This window comes from Pinus tabuliformis, chromosome 1_2 (genome assembly GCF_031772625.1).
Source record: "Pinus tabuliformis cultivar Carrire ecotype Pingquan chromosome 1_2, CPIR1, whole genome shotgun sequence".
NCBI classification, from domain to species: domain Eukaryota; kingdom Viridiplantae; phylum Streptophyta; class Pinopsida; order Pinales; family Pinaceae; genus Pinus; species Pinus tabuliformis.
The window spans coordinates 241,266,770-241,290,707 of NC_142298.1; the positions used below are offsets into that span (position 1 = coordinate 241,266,770).

The following is a 23,938-nucleotide window of genomic DNA, read 5'->3' on the forward strand; positions in this document are numbered from 1 at the left end:
ATTTAGGTGAGATGCAACACACTTTGCCTATGGAGCAACTGAAATGATCCTGTTTTGACCAGTTCTGAGCAGTTTTTCATGGAGAACTTCTGGGAGAAGCTGTAATCAGTTGACCTTGTTCTTTTAGGGGTTAGAACAACACTTTTAGGGACTTAGGAGCCCTTGGTTTATGGACATTTCATGCTTGGGGTTGTAGCGCCCAAAAATGTCTATAACATATAGGATGTACTTGAAACCTACAAGATTCCATGTATTTCTACAGGATACAACTGAGGGCAAAAAGATGGTTGCTGGAGGTGATGGAAGGCTTAGGGAAGGTGGTGGATGGGTGGAATGTAGTGAGAAAATTCCTAGGAGCACTCATAATTCAAAACCAAGGTTAGGAGATGGTTGGATTCACTCAACATGCTTGGAGGAATTTCTATGTAAAATGATGAGATTGGTGAATATCTTGGTGAAAGCAAGGAATGATTATGGATGGATGAAGTCAGAAGGTGGTTGCCTGCTATTAATTCTCTTTATATTTATAAAGCACCTGCTCTGCATCAAACATTTATAATTTACAAAAATTCATGTAAACAAGAATAATTCTAACAAGCTAGAAAAGTAGAATTTAATGAACTAGCTGTCTACTTCATGCATAAGGAAAATTGCCGAATAAAATGGAATAATGGATGAGATCTACTCTAATACCAAAGATGGAAGAGATGGTAATTAAATCCTACACTTGCAAAAATGATCAAATGCTGGTTCAAGTATAGTAAACTCTAAATCTTATGAGAAAATGGAAATCTGTCTTTTTGGGGTTGCATAAGGGTATTTTCCTCAAATCATGATCCCTGAGGGAAGAGGTGAGGCCAAGACACCTACTGACAGCTTTTTGGTGCTCCTTTTATCCCTTCTAACCTGCTACTGAAGTAAAGCACCAATGGAAGCAAGCTAATAAATAACCAATCAAATCCACAATACTTGCAATGAAATACTTCTAGAGGCAATTTAACCATGAATCTATGAAACTAAGCCAAGCATATAGATACAAGAAGAGGAGACTTTGCTACTAGTGTTGGGCCCTAACCCAAGAGCTTCAGCCCTCTGAGTTAACTCAGCGTTGGATCAAGAAAAGTCTCATTTTCATTATCAAAATAGAAAATTACATCAATGTCTTCCACAAGTCTGGAGCTCGAAAACAACTGGTGTTTTTACAAAAAAAATTCGAATTCTAATGAGGCTCTAGGCCTCTCTACTTATACAACTAAAGTCCCCAATGACTTCCTTAAATCTAGGGAGGCTTGGCTCCCAAACTTGAGATGAACTAACTCTTTTTCTATCACTTTCTCGACTGCCTTTTGATCTTCATGACTTGGCTGATTGTACTCCGAGCTGGTGTGATTAATGGAGGAATATTTGAATGGGGGAGGAGTAAATGAGGAGGATTTACCTCTTACAATCTATCTCCCTTGTCCCATTCGAGTTTCAAACCTTAGTCTTGCCAAAATTCCTTGATTTTCTCTTCCAAACCTGCATTCAATTCATATTAGGCGACCAAGCATAATATCTCACTTTAACCCATCTCATTAAACAAAATATAATCAAAACATGTAATAAATTGTGAGAAGAGTTGATTTGACTATCTAGGAGGTGAATTAAGGCCCATATAATTACCTAATGATAAGGCTCATCACTACCTTTTCTGCTAATCTGTGCTAACCCTCTGATGCTACTGCACTACTGTTGTATCTTCTCTGTGCCTTCTGCACTGCTGCAACACTCCACTATGCTGCTTCAGACTTTGGCACTCTAGCTCTGCCACTGTTGCTCCATCATTCCTCGCACCAAATAACTCCCATATTTTTGCTACTGTCATTAAGGGCTCCCATAGCCATATGTGATCCAAGAGTTTGGGCAGCTCAAGGATCTTGCCCTTTTATGCAGTCCTCCCGACTACAACTCAATATCGCCCCGCCTCTTCTCTAGAGGTGCATGAGCACTCATGGCACAATCATCATCAACCTCTCTGTTAGCTTTCACTGGGGCAATATTTGAGTCAGACTTCTCTTCTTTGACCTTATTTTGAGGGCATTATGTGGCGAAATGACCCATTTCTCCACATCTAAAGAATCTGACTTTAGATATGTCCTTTTTCTTTCTCTTCTACTGCCCTTTCTGTCCCGCTGAAGTGAAAGACACATCCTCCTATTCCTCCTTCTTGAATCTGATCCCTTTGTTGCTGCTTCCCACCTTGGGCAATTGTCCGATCTCTTCATGTTGAAGATCTGCCCACATATCCTCCCAAATGGGAAGAGAAGCCCTGCCCAAGATGATTTGGCTAAAGGTTTCCCAGTCTTCAGTGACTGCATTAAGGGTAGTCCTGACCATAAATTTAGGATCTGGTGTAGCCCCTACAGAAATTATCTGGTCACGGATCCTTTACAACCTGAGAAGGAAGGGATCAATTTCTTATCCCTTCTGCATCTGAAACTGTCTCATCTGACTCTTAAGCAACATCTTCTGCTGAATAGAAGTTCCATCATACAATGTGGTCAAGGCCTCCCACATTTCCCTTGCTATGTCCTTCTCAGCAATATGTGAGATCAGTGATCCTTGACCCCGTCCAAGATCATGCACTTTGCTTTTGCTTGAGCATCCTCATACTTCTTGAGAAGATCAACATCAAATGGAGCAACAACTGTCCTCAAGGCATAATCCTTGATGCGGTTTTTCTCCAAAATTGCCAGGATCCTGGCCTTCCAGATGACGAAGTTGGATGCTCCACCCAACCTGTCTTGATCCCTTAGTTCGTTAACGACCATCTCTACTCAAATGAATTTTGAATTGGTTCTCTTCTCCCTCTTTTGTTGCTACCCTAGCAGAAATTGGATTTGGATTTCTTTGACACTAGAAATCCTCTAAGGAACAAGCTCCCTCTGAATTTCAATTTCCTTCACGGAAATCCTTCTGCCAACCACTATCGAACCACCCCTTTCCGGTATCTCTTTGTTGTTGCACAACACTAGATCTATATTTCTTGGCAAGAAATATTCTGAGGAACTGATTCCGTCTACTTTTCTTCTACTAGGTACTGTTCTGCACCAACAGAATCAGCACCCCACCAACAACTCCACATGAAATCTGTGCTACACATTTAGCCACGACAACTGGAAAAATGAGACTCAACAGTTTCTACGTTGGCCCAATAACCACTACATTGCCCTCTGCAACAAATGTGTCACCCAATCAGGCTGACACAATCTTTGCGTGAGCTTCCCTTGGTGACTGTGTCACCCCTCCTTTGCTCTCTTAGACAGGAACTGCACTGTTTCTCAGGACAATTGTCTTCACACACATATTTTCCTATGTCCTTTCACTGATGGCTTCAATCCTCCTTGATATGCAATTGCTTTGATACCATGTGAAAATTTATAAATCTAACAAACCAGAAATCCTACTGCAGTAAACTGATTTGCATTACCTACTTGTGTTCTTCATTTTGACAAGTTATTTTTAGAAATATTCAGAAAATATTGATGCAAATACACTATAGTCTACACCAATATATAGATCAAGTACTAAAAAATAAATGAGACAATCACACAAAGGGCACACTTATTTTTGGACTAAACATCCCCGGAAAAACCCAGTGTGGGAAAACCGGTGCAACAGATATGAGGCTTTTATTATCAAGCAAATTTCTGAATACAACTAGGGTGCCAAATCTGACTCACCCAACAAAGAATAAACATAGTAGAAGTACCTCTATCTGGAGACAGATATTTTGGCGAATCCAACAACTAGATGAACAAAACCCACAGGTGAGTGTGTTGTCCCCAGTACTGTGCAGCGATGGCTGCTCCCAGCTCTATGCTGGAACTGCGTCAACCTCCTAGTAAGCCTTCACAGATCAGAAATCAATATGCTGAACTGCTACTCGATCTACCTCACATAAACCCTAATGCCGCCTCTAAGTGACTGTGTCAGCTCCTCTAGCCTTTGCGTCATCCTTTTGGAGTTGAGCTGTCTCTCCCTGGTGCTGTGCTACCTCTCTACTATGTATTCTCAGCCTTGGACATAATTCCATCTGCTGAACTTCCCCTATTTGCACTAGAAACTCACTCCAAAATTCTCAGCAAACCACGACCCATAATTTTGAATTAGCGCAAGTGCTGCTATATGTGTGTGTTCTCCAACTGACCCAAAGCCATCCATTATACTTTTCCTGTTGAGAAATCAATGGTCGTGATCTAATCTCTAATCAACGACTAAGATTAAATTAGACATGATCCTCGTCTCTTAGAAGCTTCTGACCCATATTTTCATTAATACCCATTAATATTTTAATTTTCCTAAGTTTAGACTTAGGGACCCCATTAAAAATATTAATTATTTTAATAAAATACAATCCAGGTGGAATTTCACTAAATGATTTCTGGGCCTTGGAGATCTCATGTGTTCTAGGCCCTCCACAAAATTTCGAAGCTAGAGCACATCTGATGCTACCCAAAAATCAACACTGGGCAAGAAGAAGGTTGTGGCCATGACTTCCAAGTAGGGCTTCTCTGCACATCAACAACAAATGGGCAAGGTCATGGAGGAGTACATGGACATTTTCACCTCACCCATAGGGGTACCTCTGCACTTTCAGGTCAAGCACTCCATTGCTCTGACCCCAAGCACGCTGCTGCCTAATGGACCGATCTATCGCACTCTGTTATGGAGAATGATGACATCAAGAGGCATATTCAGGAACTATTGCATAAAGTGGGCATCAAACCAAGCTCATCACCTTGTGAGAGCATGATTGTATTGGTACAGAGGAAGGATGGGACTTGGAGGCCCTGTATTGACTATTGGGCACTGAACAAGATCACTATCTGGAATAGATACCCAATCCCGTGTATTAATGACCTTCTAGACCAAATCAAGGGGGGACAAATATTTCAGCAATATTGACTTGAACTTAGGTTATCACTAGGTGCTTATCGAACCCTCCAATGTGTGGAAGACTACCTTCAAATTGAAGGAGGGCCTTTTCGAATGGTTGGTCATGCTTTTCGAATTAATGAACGCCCCTACAACCTTCCTGAGACTGATGGATGACATATTGCGACCCTTCACCAATGCATTCATCGTGGTGTATGTAGATGGCATCTTGATCTTCAGCTAGAGTTGGGAAGAGAACCTCCAACCATATTCGACAGGTCCTTCAAAGCCTACACTAGCACAAATGTGTGTGCTAACTTGGAGAAATTCACGTTTGGCCTGACCCAAGTTCAATATATGGGGTGCATCATTGATGAGTAGGGTGTACAGGTGGACCCATCCAAGATACAAGTCATTCAGGATTGGCCAACCCCAACCACTCTAACAAAGCTTCGCAACTTTTTGGGTCTTGCCAATTTCTACTGTAGGTTCGTGTTGGGCTTCTTTCATATCACTTGGAATTTAATTCAAGTCACCAAGGGCGGAGCGAAAGAATTTTTTTTTGGTCGGAAACCCAATAGCAAGTGTTCTCTGAGTTGAAGAACCGCCTGTGTTCTGCACCACTGCTCACCTTACGAGACTTACAACAACCATTTGAGATTGAGATAGATGCCTCCTACTATGCTATTGGTGCGGTTCTTTCTCAACATGCGCATCCAGTGGCTTACCACAATGAGATGTTGAGAATGCAACAAGATGATGGAGCTTAGTGGAAAGGAGTCGCCTTCACTAAGTGGGCCTGCAGGCAAATTATGGCGCAAAGTCTATTTTTAGACTATGTCTATTTTTGGACATATGGATCATGGTCTATGAGTTGCAGGATGTTGTTTATGGATGATTGGTCATGTTGGGAAAATAGATGGACTTATATTTTTGGTTCACAACGGAGTGATCAAAGTCTATTTTTAGACTTCCAGGCTAAAAATAGAAACAACCAAATATTATTAGCCCGTAGTAATATTTGGACTCTAAACATTATCTTATTCTCTTGGAGCACTTCAGTTTGAGCTACAGATGTGGCACATGCAACTGTTAGAAGGAAATATACTTTTCTTGTGGGTCAGTTGAGCTATTGCATGGAGGACTTCAATTAGAACTCATGCATGTGAGTTCTGTGGAGTTGGATGTGGAGTTGATGGAGTTGTGTTCAATTGAACTAGTTGTATTCAGTCTAAGTGTAGAATACACTAGTGATGAGTTGTGTGAATTAAATATTAATTAATTCACTAATTATTAACTCATAAAGTAACTGAAGAATACATCAGTTAACTCAGTGCATGGACAGTTCAACAGAGACAGGTGTTAGAGGTAAGTGAAAGGGTGAGTTGTGACTATCAGTTGTGCATGAGATTTGCACATGCAGGGATTGAGTATGCCCATGAGGATTGCGCAGTATATGCCCAGTGAAATAGCCTGTGCTCACGTGATTTTCACTTGGTATTGTGCAATAGAGGCAGGCAAAGCAGCGGAGGAGATTTGAACCTGTGACTTGTTCGGATCTGAGCTAGTTTTGTGTGTAACAGGTGGAGATAGTGTTGGATACTTGAGAGGAGTATTGTACTATGTATTGTTACATGTTCTCAATCATTAATATACAGATAGTGTGGGGTTTTCAGCTGTAAGCTTTCCCCGGGTTACATACTGTGTTAATGTGTGCATGTGATTGATGTTTCATTGTTTTTTACGCTGCTAAATTGATGATCAACATAGAGGAGATTATGTATTGTGCATGTATTCCGCAATAGTGTATAATAGGGATAATATCTGTGAATAAATGTTTATTATTCAAAATTTCTACATGGTATCAGAGTTGTTGATCATCAGATCTATTATTCAGAATGTGTTTACATGTTATTTCTTCAGGCAGAGTCTGTAATCGGGTCAGGTAGCCTCTGGATTCATCCTTCCTTTGGAAGGTGAGATATCTGGTAAAAGACCATACAGTCAATCTCTGTACGAGAAATACTTTGTTCTCACGAATCTTATATCAGAGGCGGTTGAGTTTGGAGCTGGTGGAATTCGAATTTGCAGCAGTGTTTTCTTGGTATCAACGTGGCAATGTCTTTTCAATGGATTGCGATTGGAGTATGCTCTTGAGGGCAGCTCAAACTATATTGCATGGAAGGACAGGATGGAGGCAACATTGGATGATAATGGGCTGAAGGATTTCATAGAGGCTGATGTCCCAAAGCCTACTGATGTTGCGCAGGTTGATGCTTGGCAAAAGAAGACAACAAATTGTCGAAGGATTCTGTTGGAGGGCGTGAAGGATCACATTGTTTCCAGCCTGCATGGAAAGGCTTCTCCATACTTGATGTGGAAAGCGTTGACAGATCTATTCCAAAGCAAGAGTGATTAGAGGAATCTGGTGCTCAAGGATAAACTCAGAAACATTAAATGTGAGAAGGGAGACAGTATGCCCAAGTATCTCACGAAGTTCACTCAGTGCAGAGATGAGTTGGGAAGTGTGGGGGTGATAGTCGATGATGAGGACTTGGTGAGCTTGGCTCTCCTTGGTCTTCCGAAGAGTTGGCATTCCTATCAGGATTCTGTCAATGGTCGGGAGAAATTGACAGGATGGGAGAGACTTTGGTCAGATCTTGTGCAGGAGGAGATCACGCAGAATACCAGGGACAAATCTTCATCAAAGGGACCTGATGAAGAAAATTGCGCTTTGGCTGCCAAAGAAAAGAAGGGGAAGAACAAGAAAGCTTCTCATTTTGGTGCGAAAGGCAAGAAGCAAGACATGTCCAAGGTGAAGTGCTTTCACTATCACCAGCACGGACACTATGCCACTAATTGTCCGCAGAAGAAGAAGAACAAGCAAGCTATTGGATCTGCAGCAGGAGAGGCTCTAGCCTCGCAGTTTGAGCTTGATTTTTCATTGATCGCATGCTTGGTTTCAAGTGTGATGGGATTGGTGTGGTTCTTGGACAGTGGTACGCCTTTTCACATGATAGGAGATCGAGATTTGTTTTCTGATCTGGAGGACAAAGATCTTGGAGTGCACATCGAGATGGGCAATGATGGTAGATACAATGCAATCAGTATCGGTACCATTTCCTTTGAGAGGGAGTCTGGTAAACCCTTTGTATTGAAGGAAGTGATGCATGTTCCAAGATTTAAGAAGAATCTTATCTCTATGGCGATGTTAGAAGACAAGGGATATGATGTTGTTTTCAGCGAGGGAAAGGCTTTCCTACGCAGTAAGAAAACTGGAGGAACCCGAAAGATAGGGGTTTGAGTGACGAACCTTTATCAGTTGCATGTATATGGATGCGCAACAATGGCATGCAAGGCAGAAGGATTGGTGAGTCGGGATGATGGCAAGCTGTGGCACAGGAGATTGGGTCACCTTCACCATGGAGCCTTGAAGATACTACAGTAGATCACTACAGGGCTTCCTAAAGGAAATCTTGCGCAGTCAGATCAGTGCAAGGGGTGTACTTTGGGAAAGTTTGTGAAAGCCACCTTTCACGAGAAGGATAGTCGCGCCACGATGATCCTTGAGAGAATTCACACAGACGTGTGTGGACCTTTCTCAGTAGCTTCGACAACAAAATACAAGTATTATGTGATCTTTGTTGATGATTTCTCTCGTAAGTGCTGGATCTTCTTCATGCAGAAGAAGAGCGAGACATACTCAAAGTTCTGTGAGTTCAAAGCACTGGTTGAGAAGGAGTCGGGGAAGAAGGTGAAGGATCTTAGAGGCGATAATGGTGGTGAATACATCTCTGGTGAGTTCAAGGATTTCTACAGTGCAGAAGGGATTCGAAGAGAGCTCATAGCTCCCCATAACCCACAGCAAAACGGGGTTGCTGAGCGGAAGAAAAGAACGATTGTGGGTGCTGCACGGGTGACGTTTCATGATTAGGGCCTACACCTTCACTTGTGGGCAGAAGCATGCAATATTGCTGTATATGTGTAGAACCGTTGTCCTCACAGGATAATTGGCATGAGTACACCCGAGGAGGCTTATTCTGGTAAGAAGCCTGATCTTTCTCATTTGAGGATTTTTGGTGCTAACGTTTACATGCATGTGATGAAGGATGCCAGGAAGAAGTTGGAGTTGACCGCAGAGGTTGGAATATTTGTGGGGTACACTGATATGCCCCACAACTATCATGTGTATTTGCCAGACAGTGGTAAGACTGTTGTGTGACTGGATATAAAATTTCAAAAGGAGAAAGCCATGAAGTGTTCGCTTGAGAGGGAGCCACACTTGCATGCAGATGAGGAGCTATTAGTTCCTAAAGATGAGCTTCAGGACATGGATCAGCCACAGGACGAGGTTCATGGAGTGGAAGAGACCACTCATGCAGTGCCAACCATCAGAGGGCGAAAGCGCTTGACAGAAGCTGAGCGACTGGCTCAAGATGCAGAGAAAGTTGTAGGACCACCTACAACCCAACCCAGGCAGAGACAGTCACTTGATCGGTACACTAGATACAAGGCTCTTGTGAGCAAATGTGTTGTGACTGAGCCATCCTCTTTCGAGGAAGCTGTGGAGGATCCCGCATGGGTAGACGCCATGGTGGAAGAGTATGATTCGATTGTCAGTAACAGTGCATGGGAGATTGTTCCTAGACTAGAAGGGAAATCAGTGGTGGGTTCAAGATGGATCTACAAAGTTAAGCAGGCCGCTGACAGGAGTGTGGAGAAGTACAAGGCAAGATTTGTTGCCTGAGGCTTTTCACAGATAGAGGGGATCGATTATGAGGAGACCTTTGCACCTATCGCAAGGTATTCTTCCATACAGACGATTATTGCTCTCTCAGCGCAGATGGGATGGCACATTCATCAGATGGATGTGAAGACTGCATTCCTCAATGGAGTCATTGAGGAGAAGGTGTACATTAAGCAGCCTGAAGGTTTTGAGATCTTCAGCGGCGAGTCGCATGTGTGCGGGCTCAAGAGAGCGCTGTATGGGTTGAAAAAAGCACCAAATGCTTGGTACACACAGATAGACAGTTATTTCACCGGACTTGGATTCTCTAAGAGTGAGGCGGATCCTAACCTATACCAAATTGTGGTGGAGGGTAAGTTGCTTATCATTGTATTTTATGTAGATGATTTGATTCTAACAGGTGATGAGCTGTTGATACTTTCATGCAAGGATGATCTTGCTAAGGAGTTTGAAATGAAGGACTTGGGCCTCCTTCATTATTTCTTGGGATTGGAAATTCGGCAGCGCAGTGATGGAATATTTGTTTCTCAGGGTAAGTATGCTCGAAAGATACTGGAGAAGTTCAACATGCATGGTTGCAAGCCTGTTGATACTCCTCTTCCTGGAGGTTGGAGGAAGGAGGATGCCACTTCGGCAGAAGAAGTGGATGCCACTGTTTATCGACAGTTGGTGGGGTCGCTTATGTATCTGGTCAATACACGACCCGATATATGCTATGCTGTTAACCAACTTTCACAAGCTATGGTTAAGCCAAACAAGCTCTTCTGGAAGGCAGGCAAGCATGTATTGCGTTATTTGAGAGGCACATCGGGATATGGATTGTGGTATAGACAGGAGGATGTGGTGAAGCTATGTGGCTTCACGGATGCAGATTGGGCAGGGAGCCCAACGAACAGAAAGAGCACATCAGGAGGGGTCTTCAGTATTGAGTTGACAGTAGTTTCTTGGTACAGTAGGAAGCAGAGATCCATGGCACTCAGTTCAGCAGAGGCCGAGTATATGGCAGCAAGTTTGGCTGCATGCGAGGCTATATGGATGAGGAAGATTCTGGTCGGTTTGTTCGGTTCTTACTTGGAGCCTACTGTGATTTATAGTGATAACCAGAGTTGCATTAAACTCTCGGCTAAACCTGTATTTCATGATAGATCTAAGAAAATTGACATCAGGTACCATCATATAAGAGATTGTGTGCAGTGGAGAATCATGTTACTTTCATACATTCCAATGGAGGCTCAGGATGCTGATATCTTGACGAAGGCACTCACCAGGAGAAAATTCGAATACCACCGAGGCAGGATAGGGGTTGCTGATAATCCATATCTTGTTGAGAGGGAGTGTTGAGAATGCAACAAGATGATGGAGCTTAGTGGAAAGGAGTCGCCTTCACTAAGTGGGCTCATAGGCAAATTATGGCGCAAAGTCTATTTTTAGACTATGTCTATTTTTGGACATATGGATCATGGTCTATGAGTTGCAGGATGATGTTTATGGATGATTGGTCATGTTGGGAAAATAGATGGACTTCTATTTCTGGTTCACAGCGGAGTGATCAAAGTCTATTTTTAGACTGCCAGGCTAAAAATAGAAACAACCAAATATTATTAGCCCTTAGCAATATTTGGACTCTAAACATTATCTTATTCTCTTGGAGCACTTCAGTTTGAGCTATAGATGTGGCACATGCAGCTGTCAGAAGGAAATACGCTTTTCTTGTGGGTCAGTTGAGCTATTGCATGGAGGACTTCAGTTAGAACTCATGCATGTGAGTTCTGTGGAGTTGATGGAGTTGTGTTCAGTTGAACTAGTTGTATTCAGTCTAAGTGTAGAATACACTAGTGATGAGTTGTGTGAATTAAATATTAATTAATTCACTAATTATTAACTCATAAAGTAAATGAAGAATACATCAGTTAACTTACTGCATGGACAATTCAACAGAGATAGGTGTTAGAGGTAAGTGAAAGGGTGAGTTGTGACTATCAGTTGTGCATGAGATTTGCACATGCAGGGATTGAGTATGCCCATGAGGATTGCGCAGTATATGCGCAGTGAAATAACCTGTGCTCATGTGATTTTCACTTGGTATTGTGAAATATAGGCAGGCAAAGCAGCAGAGGAGATTTGAACCTGTGACTTGTTCGGATCTGAGCTAGTTTTGTGTGTAATAGGTGGAGATAGTGCTGGATACTTGAGAGGAGTATTGTACTATGTATTGTTACATTTTCTCAATCATTAATATACAGATAGTGTGGAGTTTTTAGCTGTAAGCTTTCCCCGGGTTACATACTATGTTAATGTGTGCTTGCGATTGATGTTTCATTGTTTTTGATGCTGCTAAATTGATGATCAACGTAGAGGAGATTATGTATTGTGCATGTATTCCGCAATAGTGTATAATCGGGATAATCTCTGTGAATAAGTGTTTATTATTCAAAATTTCTACATGATACACTTTTAGACACAGTTTGAAAGTATCCCACTTATGACAGAGAAATGTATTCCATTGTGTAGGCCTACATTCAATGGAAGCATTACATTATGGGGAAGGAAACGATCATCTACACAAACCACCAGACTCTACAGTTCATACAAACACAAGGGAAGTTGCAGAATGATCGCCATCAGAAATGGGCCACCTATTTGCAACAGTTCCATTTGAACATTAAGTATAAGAAGGGAAGCAACAATAATGTTGTTGATTGCCTTAGCCGACCACCGGTCATGGCGCTGATCACTATCCTCGACTCCTGTGGGCACGAGACATCGGGGTGGCCGCATCTTTACAAGAGCGATCTAGAATTCGAAGCATATACTAGACACTCCTAGAAGGGAAGCAAGTTCCAAATTTTCACCTTAAGGATGAATTGTTATGCCACCTAGGACACATCTATTTTCCTTCAAGTGAGTGTTCCAAGATGATTTGGGAGGTGCACTACAGTCGGGCTGTTGGATATTTTAGAGTAGAGAAAACAATGGCGGTATTGCAAAGGTATTTTTATTGGCAGAAATTTCATCATGATGCTGGGAAGTACATTAGATCTAGTACCACTTGCACCATTACCAAACCAACCATCAAGAAGCAAGGCTTGTATAATCCTCTACCTACTCCTAGTAGGCCTTGGGAATATGTCTCCATGGATTACATGTTGGACCTTCCTTCTACTAAGCACGACCACGATTGCATTTTCATGGTCATTGACAGATTCTCTAAGATGGCCATCATGGCGACCTGGAAGAAGAGTATCACAACAAAGGCCAATGCTAAGCTCTTCTTTGAGCGAGTATGGGTACACTTTGGGATCCCACAGTTCATTGTCTCAGATTGGGACAATATATTCCTGAGTGAATTTTTGTCAAGTCTCTAGTCAATGTTGGATGCAGAACTTACTAAGTCCACAACTTTCCATCCCCAAACTGATGGCCAAACAGAGGTTGTCAACTGGATGATCGTACACATTCTGCGCATGTACAACTCGAAGCATCCATGCACGTGGGATGAAAGTCTTGCCTATGTCCAACACATCTACAACAAATCTCTTCACATCTCAATAGGCCACAACCCTTTTCAGGTAGGGCTTAGATTTCAGCCATTATGCCCCATTGATGTGGCCATACCATTTGCATCCACTCAAGTAGATTCAACTCACGTTTAGTCCAAAGCTGAAAGGGCTAACAAATTCATTGAGCGCATACACCACATCTTCTAGTAGGTCCATGATATATTGGATAGAGCCAATGCTAAGTTTAAGTAGTGTCATGATCAACATCGAGTGCCACACAGGTTCCAGGTGGGCAAAAAAGTTTGGCTACATTTGCAGAAGGAGCGCCTTGCTGGACCCCACCGCAATTTTTGCCCACTTTGATATCGGCCATCAACTATCACCAAGGCCATCGGTGAAAATTCCTTCGAGCTCAACATCCCACCATTCCTTGGTCTACACCCAGTGTTTAATGTAGATTGCCTTCAACCATAATTTCCACCATTATTGGACACATCTGACATTGCAGAATAAATCACACCAACAGAGCTCAACCCGAATTGCATGGAATATGCCACAACTGATCAGATCATGGACACACAAATCAAGTAAACTTGCCAGCAGAAGATACAACTATATCGAGTTGTTAAAGCAGGCCAACTCCTTCACTAGAGTAAGTGGTTCACTAAGGACCAAGTTCAACAAAAATTTCCTCACCTCATGGAGGCTTTGCACGCAATGGGGACCATTGGTTCCTAAGGGGGGAGGAATGATCCAGGTGGATATTGGTGGCCACTCGCCTATTCCACCTAGACCCCCCATTCAGTTTCATATGTTTCCTTGTTCATTTCAGTATTTACTATTTTTAGCAGTTTTTTTGGGTCCTGAACTTCCGGAGCAGTTTTGACCCCCTAAACGACATTTTTTGGGGTTTGTAAGAACCTGAATCCTATTATTAGAGCCTCTATTTTGTTATACACTAACAGATCTATTTTCCTGTTAATTTATAAATAATAAAAGGAGCTTGCTGACCTTTTCACATAGCTTTAAACATTTAACATCTTATCATTTTATCATAAGCAACATAAATTAAGGTGAGCATCCCATTGATATCAACTTAATAAGAGTAGTCCATGGAAAAATACCTGTTCCGGCAGTTGATGATGATACCTTTGTCTTATAGCTCGAGCTGAACGCTCCCTCTGGCCGACCCAACCGGATTTACCTCCCAGCCAACTAGGAAATAAATTCCTAGTCCAGGAAACCTCCACAGGTTCCCTAGCCCTCCGTGCCCAAGTCCAACCAGATATAGTGTGTCCTCAAGAAGAATGTGCAAAACTAGATAATGATACTTTCCTCCTCTCAAACCCAAGAAACCTCCACAGGTTTCCAAGGTCTCCCAAAATCATAACATGGCCAAACAATCATAACCAACCCCCCCACAATCCTAAGCAAGACTCCAACACCCCCCCTTTTCTTCCTTCCCCCTTCCCTTTTTATACCCTCTTTCCTCAACCACCTCTCATTAATGTCATTAACTTCTCATCCATCCTTAGTTGACTTCTCTTCTCCCAAGTAAGCTAGGAGTACATTTGGAATTGTGACATGAATATAAAATTGAGAATTTAATGGGAAAGGATCATGTCTTCTCCCAAGTAAATCTGAAAAGTACATTTGGGAATATGAAGTGTAATTACATGGAGAGGACCATGTATTCTCCTTAGTAAATGTGAGGGTACATTGGGGAATGTGAAATGAATAAATATATATTGATGATAAGATGGAGAGGACTATGTCTTCTCCCAAGTAAATGTGAGGGTACATTGGGGAATGTAAAATGTACTTACATGGAGGGGACCATGTCTTCTCCTTAGTAAATGTGAGGGTACATTGGGGAATGTGAAATGAATAAACATATATTGATGATAAGATGGAGAGGACTATGTCTTCTCCCAAGTAAATGTGAGGGTACATTGGGGAATGTGAAATGAATACATATATTTTGAAATAATGGAAGGAGACCATATCCTACATAATATTCAATTTGAGAAGGTAAGTGGGGAATTTGAATAATGGGAATCATAAATTTATATTAGACCAATATTTCTCAATATTTTCAGATAATGTAAATATTAACAAAATTTGTAGGATAAGATTTAAGTGGGGCATTACATACACCCCTCCTTCAGAAAACTTCGTCCCGAAGTTAGAATGAAAAGATACAAGGAGTTTGAAAGCATAGCAAACTAGAGAGAGTTATAGCATTAAAATTCGATAAGTCAGACAATGACATTACTTCCCATCAAGAGTCTCCAACTGATCTATATCTTCCTATCCACCCTGGCCTACTTCCGTTCCCACCCTATCCGTCGTTTGTTGCCTTATCAGTGGCAAAGGCCATACTGACCACTGATAAAACTGACATGGTGGAAGCGTCGAATGCCTCGACCAACTTTCCCCAGCAGGAATCTGGCAATCGTCATCACACATCTAGGGGGAGCGTTCAGCTGTCCTCCCCACGATTCCAGGTTTCGGAGGATACACGGTGGGAAACACCTCCACCCATCCTTCAGAGCACAGACCACACTACAGAGCTAGTTGGACTTGTCATCGAATAATCCAGTCAGGTCATCTTACCACCTGTCATTTGCATTTTACTCATGTCATAAGAGTGCATATCAAGTAGATACCAAATGTAATAGAACAATGTACATCGTACCTTTCCTCATCGGTTGTCTCGACCTCCCCCAATGGAATGTTAGATCTTGGTTATCATACAGTTCTTTCCAATCTGTAGTTTAGTTCTCATCCATGCATATATATAACCACAAAATAGGTATAGATACATGATCTTAAACACCATGTTTATTAAACCTAGTGTCCCCGTGTCAATTTTTGTTGTTCATACTGGAATTAAATCTTACATCAGATAAATCATAATTTCACTAAGTCATTGATTAGATAAATCATATATATATAAGCCTATATGATGCAATAGTAACTCTGACAAGTCATGCACTAAATAAATTGTAACCAAGTAAGTCATACATTTGGTCATACATCCAACATTTGGTCATACATCCAACATTTCCATCATCAATACCAAATCCATCAATTGATTTTCATGTGTCCAATCAGATGTATATAATGTTCATAAATAACAACATGGAACTGCAAAAGAGAACCTTAACATAGGTGGCTATCTATGTTAAAATGGGCATCATAAATGCTCATGTGACATCCTTGTGGAACCCTTCAATAACAATTAAAGTTGAAACAGATTCAACTGTCCATCATGGAAAATAGCATTTGAACCCGTATATGCTATAAGGTGGTACCAAAACCAAAATAATAGCAAGCAACATATTAGTGCACTATCAATTCCACTAGGAGGTGCTAGTATAAGTTTTATGCATATAATTCCTTTAAAACCTTAGTGAATATAAAAGTCCCGCTCTTCCAATTTGATGGGTTTTTTTTTTTTTTTCATCTTCCAACCCATTTAGTTAATCTTGAAAATAAAAGACTCCAAACTTCAGAAACTGTTTCCCAACATGATTTTCATACTTTATTTTTTTTGTAAATTGAGAGGAATGTCCTCTAAATGTCAAAAGGTTCAAATTTATTATATATTTAATCATTGTTTACTAGTACTAAAACAATCTCATGATATATATTGCAGCTCACAATATGATCAGACAAATGAGAAATAATTAAATGAACGGAATAATTGCCTTTGCCCTGTTGCTATTAGTATTTCCCCTCTAAATGGCATCGCATTTCTAAAGATGCCTACTCCTTTCATAAGTGGCCAGTGACCACAAAAGTTGCAAAGAAAGTTGAGGGTCCTTTTATCCAAAACTAGAGACACATTATTTTCACGACATTTTTATTCAACACTAGAATAAGGGTAAAAGTGTATCCTAATATTTTCACTAGTCTTTTATTGACTAAATAAGCTTCCATTCTAAAATCCCAAATTCTCTACGAATTGATCTTCTCATTTAATTTAAGATCATTAAAAACAACTGTCAGAGTAAGCCTTACACAAGCCCATAGTATTCAATCTATATTTTCACTAGAAAATTCTACCCCACTAGACCATCTTTGTCAGGCCTCCATCTGTTATGCACCATGCAATAATTGTTGGCATCCTCTTTTCCTCAACCTTAGGTTACATCATGTCAGCCCATTTTTCTTTGGATTGTTTGCTTGCTGGTTTTATTGTTTTTCTCTGTTACCTGCACCTATTCATTATTAACTAATTTCTTGATTACTTTCTAGATTTCTTCGTCTTAGTAAACAAACAACATGACAAAGCATACTTAGTTACAAGACTATGCTTAATATGTATGGATTAGAAGCAACCATTACATTGAGTCTCACCATGCTAGATTGATGCATTCTAGTGAAAATCGATTTTTGGAGAAGTTCAATTCAATTAAGAACACTTTAACCAATTAACCATGCCTTAAAAGAACTATCAAATGGTAAGGATAGTACTAGATCACTTAGGGAAAACTCTTGGCATGTTTTGGGCTTCGTAGTAACTCAAACCACTCTATACTATATCCCTATGTTTAAAGTAGAGGGTATTTAAATGACACATGCTAGTCAACAGAAGTCATGAGCATTACAACCATAGACTAAATTTCTATAATTAGGTCTTCGTTGTGACATCGTCACTATATTGCAGATCTGGTGTCTCCATTTATAGGTTCCAAGAAGCTTAACAACCTCATCTACTTATAGGTTCCAAGAAGCTTAACAACCTCATCTGCTTATTTCTATAATCATTCATCTATAGAAAGCATGCAATGTTTAAAATTTGTACAAAGATAAAGCTTATAATGGCCTTGGTGGGCTTAATGGTTAAGAACATGTATTTCCTTGTAAGAGGTCATAGATTCAAATCTAGAGGGAAGTAGAAAAGGTAAACCTCCACAGACTTTAGTAGTCAAATCACTGCAAGGAGGTGGATCGCTTGTCCCATAAACAAGGGGTCTCATAAACCAATTTCATGTCTGGCTTGGCCATGACCTATTATTATTATTATTATTATTATTATTATTCAAAGGGAGACTCTAGCTCTATTTGTAAAATTTATTTGACGCATGCATAACATCAACATAGAACCAACTTGTAGTAGAAGTTGAAGATCTGTTTTAATATAAAGCCTCTTTCTCACTTTGGAAGCCATGAAGGTACGAGGGAAACAATCTTCAAATGTAATGACGCTGGGATAATCACAAAGGACTCCTAGCTCCTTTGGAGATGAGCCTAAGCGCGTTGGGTCAACAAGTCATGCTATATATGGGAGCCTTTAAATGTAAAGAAGCTGGAAAAAATACGAAAGACTCCCTAACTTCTTTGAAGATTGGCCTTAGACGATTGGGTCAATATAACATACCATATACAGGAGACTCCTTGGATCCGAAGATGTGTCCAAGCCTAGGTGATATCCCTTAACTGTAGTCGTCTTAGTCTAGCCAACAAAAGACCAAATTATTTTCATGACATGAAGACAGTTAATCACTTGAAGATGGTTGTTTGGAGAACAACTTGAAGATAAATATAATCTTGTAAGGATATTGTCACCGTGCAAGAACTGTCAAATGATGAGATTAATTAACTGGAAGACAACTGCTCCCATGGTGATGGAGGTTTGAACTAGAATTTGTCAAAACAATCAATAAAAATCAATAATATTCAAAATTGCAAGAATGCGAGCTAGCTCCTATAGATAGCAACACTTAACAGAGTCCAGTAGAAATTTAACTACTTTTAGCTCCAGTTTCCTTAGACCTAGAAAATCATAACTAGCTACTAGATTCTTAAGTGATAATATATGACTGGAAATGCTAGAAAGTCTTCTTCCCTAAACATCAAATCCAAGTTGTTTAATGGCTGCAAACCCCTGAACCCTTCCTAATATACCAACTCTGCCAGCTGCCCATTGACTTCCTTTTTTAATCTTAAAAATTTATTTCAGGACTGAATTTATTCTTATCTAAAGATGTTTGAGAGGTCTTTTGTTTTTCAAATCATTTTTTTTTTCTAAGAGGGAATGCCCATGTCTTCTCTAGGGTTCCATTAGTGCCTTCTAATGTTTGACTACTAATAATCGTGGTTCTTTATTAGTGGAATCTTCAACTTTACTAGATAAAACATTTACTGATGATAGTCATCTGAGCTTGAAACATAGGTTTCTGGATAGACCTAAGACAGTGACAATCATTAATAGGGTTAAACCCTTTAGATATCCATGGCTCCAACATTCTCCAAATTTATCTACATATCCTATCTTTTCTAGAGGATTTGCAGGTTTTCATGGAAATACATCCTCTGTGTTATCAGTGCTTCAGGATATTAGACGTGATCAAGAATATTCAAAATTGTTATCCCTTGAACCATGTGACATTAAAGATCCGGATGAAACTAGATCCTCTCCATTGACCCAATCATGATGAAGAACATCTAATGATTTGATTGAAATTGTACAAGATTTCTCTTCCACATATGAAGAAAAATCTGTTTGCGTCAACTTCCAATGTCACTCCTTCAAAGCAATCATGCATGGCTACACATTCAACTCAAGTGCATGGCTACACATTCAACTCAAGTAAAAGGCATTATGTCTGACTTCTTGTCAACATAGTTGTGAGACCTTGGGTATTCCATCAAAGAACCCTAAGAAGAGATACTAAAGAGGTGATCGCTATAATTCCACCATCAAGTTTCACTTGTTTTGTAAGTGGAATTGTTATGCCCATAGAAAGAGTGGTCATCATCTATTGCTACCCTTGCTTTCCAATCAAGTACCAAATCAAGGATTTCTTTATCAATGTAATTTGTAATGTTTGTAACGTCTTAATCAACAAGGTCAAGTTCAGCAACAATTTTGCAAGCAAAACTCATGGTTGTATCCTCTTCCACATAATATATATATATATATATATATATATATATATATATATATATATATATATATATACGCAGATGCTAGTTGATAGAAGTAGAAAAGATAAATAGTCTTAAAATGCAATGTGCTAGTCGGGTTAGGATTTAAGATCTGCTGGCAGGTCCATGGTTTACCAGTGCAATATAAAATTCATCACCTTCTGTGCCCATAATTCATATTTTAAGAACATTGTGTTATGTTCTCCCTTCTTGCCTTTGATAGTGGAATTTATGTTGTGAGACATATTATCCCATCTAAAGCATGAGAGCACATGTACAACATTTTGGTGTTTCTAATTTTCATGGGGGCAGAAATCCCATTCTTGTTATACACTTGCACAAAACATTAGATTTGGCGTGCTTTATGATGAACATTTTGAAAAGCTTCAATGTTAGGCTCTCTTAATAATGGGCCGAGTTCCCCCACATCACGAGACAGATTGAATCTATCCATTTCAATTTGCTGCGTAGTACCATGGGAAGCACAATGCAGCTCCATGGCTCAATCCATTCCTCTACCTTCACGTTCTGCAATTCCATCTGCGTCCCACACCTCGCTCCCACCAAATTCAGCCACAATGAGGCAAATGCCACTTTGGCGCAGCTTCGGGCGACCAAATTCATACTGCCTACGAAGGAGAACACGTATAAATTTCCAAAACGAGGTCAAGAGATTGAATCCTCCCACTCTTCTCAACAGCATAACAGGACAAACCCTAAATTCGGCAACAGGAGAGAAGTTTATGTCCGTCGGAACCTCAAGGAAGCGACAAAGGACTCGTCTGAACAGGAGCTGCACAAGCATTTCTGGCCGAACGAAGAAGGCGAAGTAGATTTATTGGGCAGCCTGCCTTGGCCTCAAAGAAGGGCTGCCATTACTTCGATTCAGATGACGGAGAACTTGTCCGATACTCTCGAAAGGGTTGGTGAAAAATTGCAAACACAAGATCTAAACTTGGTTCTACGTTATTTTGGGAGAACGCAAAAATGGCAAGAAGTTTCTCAGCTTTTGATTGGATGAAGCAACATGGCAAGGTTAGTGCCGCCTCTTATACAAGTTTTATCACATTGATGGGCAAAGGACGCCAAACAAGAATTGCATTGGAGTTGTACTACAATTTGGAAGATGAAGATATCAAGTCAAATGTCTTTGTCTGTAATTCAATGTTAAAATGTCTTATTTCCAATGGAAGGGTTGAAACTGCTTTCAAGTTGTTTGAGCAGATGAAGGAAGGGGGCCTAAATCCAGATATTGTTACATACAGTACGTTACTTGCAGGCTGTGTTAAAGCTCGACATGGGTATTCCAAAGCTTGCAAGTTGATAGAGGATTTCAAAGGGACGGGTTTGAAGTTTGATTCAGTCATGTATGGATCTCTTTTAGCTCTTTGTGCTTCACATAATCTTGATGAAGAAGCTGAGACTTATTTTCAGCAGATGAAGAACGAAGGTCTTCCTGCCAATGAATTTCACTATAGCTCACTCCTAAATGCATATGCAGCAAAAGGAAAGCATGAAAAGGATGAAAAATTAATAGATGATATGAAGTCTGCAGGCTTAGTTCCAAACAAGGTGGTATTGAACTCGTTGCTAAAGGTATATGCCAGAAGTGGTCTTTTTGAAAAAGCAAGGGAGTTGCTTGCTGAACTGGATGCTTCAGGCCAGGCTTTAGATGAGATGCCATACTGCTTGATGAAGTTTGTTAACCAAATTACAAATAATACTATCCCGTGTGTTACTGGTCACTGAATAAGTGTTGGTTACTAAAGTCGGAGGATATTTCTAAATACTTTGTGGGTATCAATTTATCTACATTTGAAATCATTTTTAGATATTCTATTGTATGTTGTTCTCAAAGTATACCAGGGGTTCTTCAGTGGGTTCTATTGGAAAGTTTGGAAACAGTAACCAAGAGGGTTTTTTTTTTTCACTCTATAAGAAAAAATGAGGCCAAATTTCTTGTATCCGAAGATCATTTATGCCATCATTTTCTGCCTACTCATCAAAGATAGGAGAACATGATTCTTGGGAAAACTTGGTATGAAATTTGAGTGCTAGATGTTTTAGTTATTTCACTGAAAGTTGGGCTCAGAAAGAAAGAATTGTTTACAAGGATTTTGTTGATCCATGTCAGAAGAGTGAAGCAATTAAAGAAGTTCAGAGCTCAATTTTATAGGTCTGTTATGGTGTCCACCACTTTTACTTCATTATACATTTGCAGTAAATATGAGCTCTAGTTTTTTCTATAGTACTCATAATTGTTTTGTAATTCATATTTGCTATGGTAGACGAAACATGCTCTCTAATATAATAATGCAAGAGTTTCTTTGTCAGGGAGAGCAATAAAATATTGCATAGAGACATTTCATGAAAAATGATGGAATTGTGGCTTTTAATGGCACTTCTTGACAAACAGTGAACCCATGTCATAGATGTTGTCGACTGCTTCTTGTTTGGATTCAATGGCTTGCATTAAGCCTCTTAACTATCTAGATGCCTGCTAATGCAATTTCCTTTAGAAGAGGGCAGAGTTCTATTTCATTTTGGAAGCAAGAGGCCTTGTTTGGATGCAGTAAATTTTTATCTTTATCTTTGTTTAAAAGACAGTGCAGTAGAAGAAATATTGCGAATTTTCCCCGAGGGCTATTGCTATGAAGGAGAAAGAAGTGAAAACAACATCCCCTGCCATGGAAGAGGGAGGTAAATGGTAAGAAAGTAATGGTTGAAGGATGGGATGGTTACTGTGGATGGGCGAGAGCTTTGCATCTCTCAAATAAAGGATACCAAGTTGTCCTTGTTGATAGCCTTGTCCGCAGGTTGTTTTCCTAGAAGCTTGGGATCGGTCTCTAACAACCATGGTCTCGATTCAGAAGAGAATAAAGAGATGGAAGAAATTCTCTAGCAAACAACTTGACCTCGTTGCAGTAGATGTTTCTAATTTTGATTTCCTTGCAGAGGATTTCAAGTCCTTTGAACCCGAGGCAGTCATACACTTTGGAGAACAGAGTTCTGCTCCATATTCCATGATAGACAGAGGAAGAGCAGTGTATACTCAGAATAACAATGTGATTGGAACCAAGAATGTGATTTTTTCTATCAAGGAATTCAGCCCAGAATTCCATATGGTTAAAACTTAAACTGGGTAGCATGGGAGAATATGGAACTCCTAACATTGAAATTGAGGAAGGGTACATTACTATTACTCATAATGGCAGGACAAATACACTGCTATATCTGAAGAAAGCAAGTTCCTTTTATCATCTCAGAAAAGTGCACGATTTGCACAACAAAATTTTTACTTTAAAGGCTCGGGAACTAAGGGCTACAGACCTCAATCAAGGGGTGGTTTATGGTGTCATAACTTCAGAAACTACAGGACACAAAGAACTCATAAATAGACTGGACTACGAGTTTTTTGGTAAATAGTCGAGCTAGAACTTATGGAAAGTTTTTCAAAAGCCAGATTCACAAATAAGAAACGATGCTTCATAAGGGTTGTCAAAACTATCAAATTATATTCTTTATTGCTATCTCAAATTCTTTAACAGTACGGGCATTGACAACATCTTTACTTCACTACTTTCCATAAAGGGTTCATTGTAAGGGCCTAACAGAAAACACATTCTAGATTGTAAGGGCTATAGTTGGGCCCAATACTTATGTGGACCTATGCACTGAGAGGAAACCAAAACCAAGTTGCGGAGACCTGAAACAGAAAATTTCCAAAAAATTATCCTCAGAAGGTCAATGTCCAGGTTAATCTCGAAATCAGGAAATTCTGTTCCTTTCAAATATGTTCATATAATCTGTTCAGAAAATGGGAAATATCATCTTT

The 23,938-nt window shown here is 40.1% G+C and overlaps 3 pseudogenes; 2 read left to right on the forward strand and 1 right to left on the reverse strand.

Annotated features, from left to right (window-relative positions):
- Positions 1 to 18,880: 18,880 nt before the first annotated feature.
- LOC149205277 (uncharacterized) lies at positions 18,881 to 20,557 on the reverse strand (annotated as a pseudogene).
- A 21-nt stretch (positions 20,558 to 20,578) lies between these two features.
- LOC149205278 (uncharacterized) lies at positions 20,579 to 21,852 on the forward strand (annotated as a pseudogene).
- Positions 21,853 to 22,596: 744 nt separating this feature from the next.
- LOC149205279 (UDP-sulfoquinovose synthase, chloroplastic pseudogene) lies at positions 22,597 to 23,529 on the forward strand (annotated as a pseudogene).
- The last annotated feature ends 409 nt before the right edge of the window (positions 23,530 to 23,938 follow it).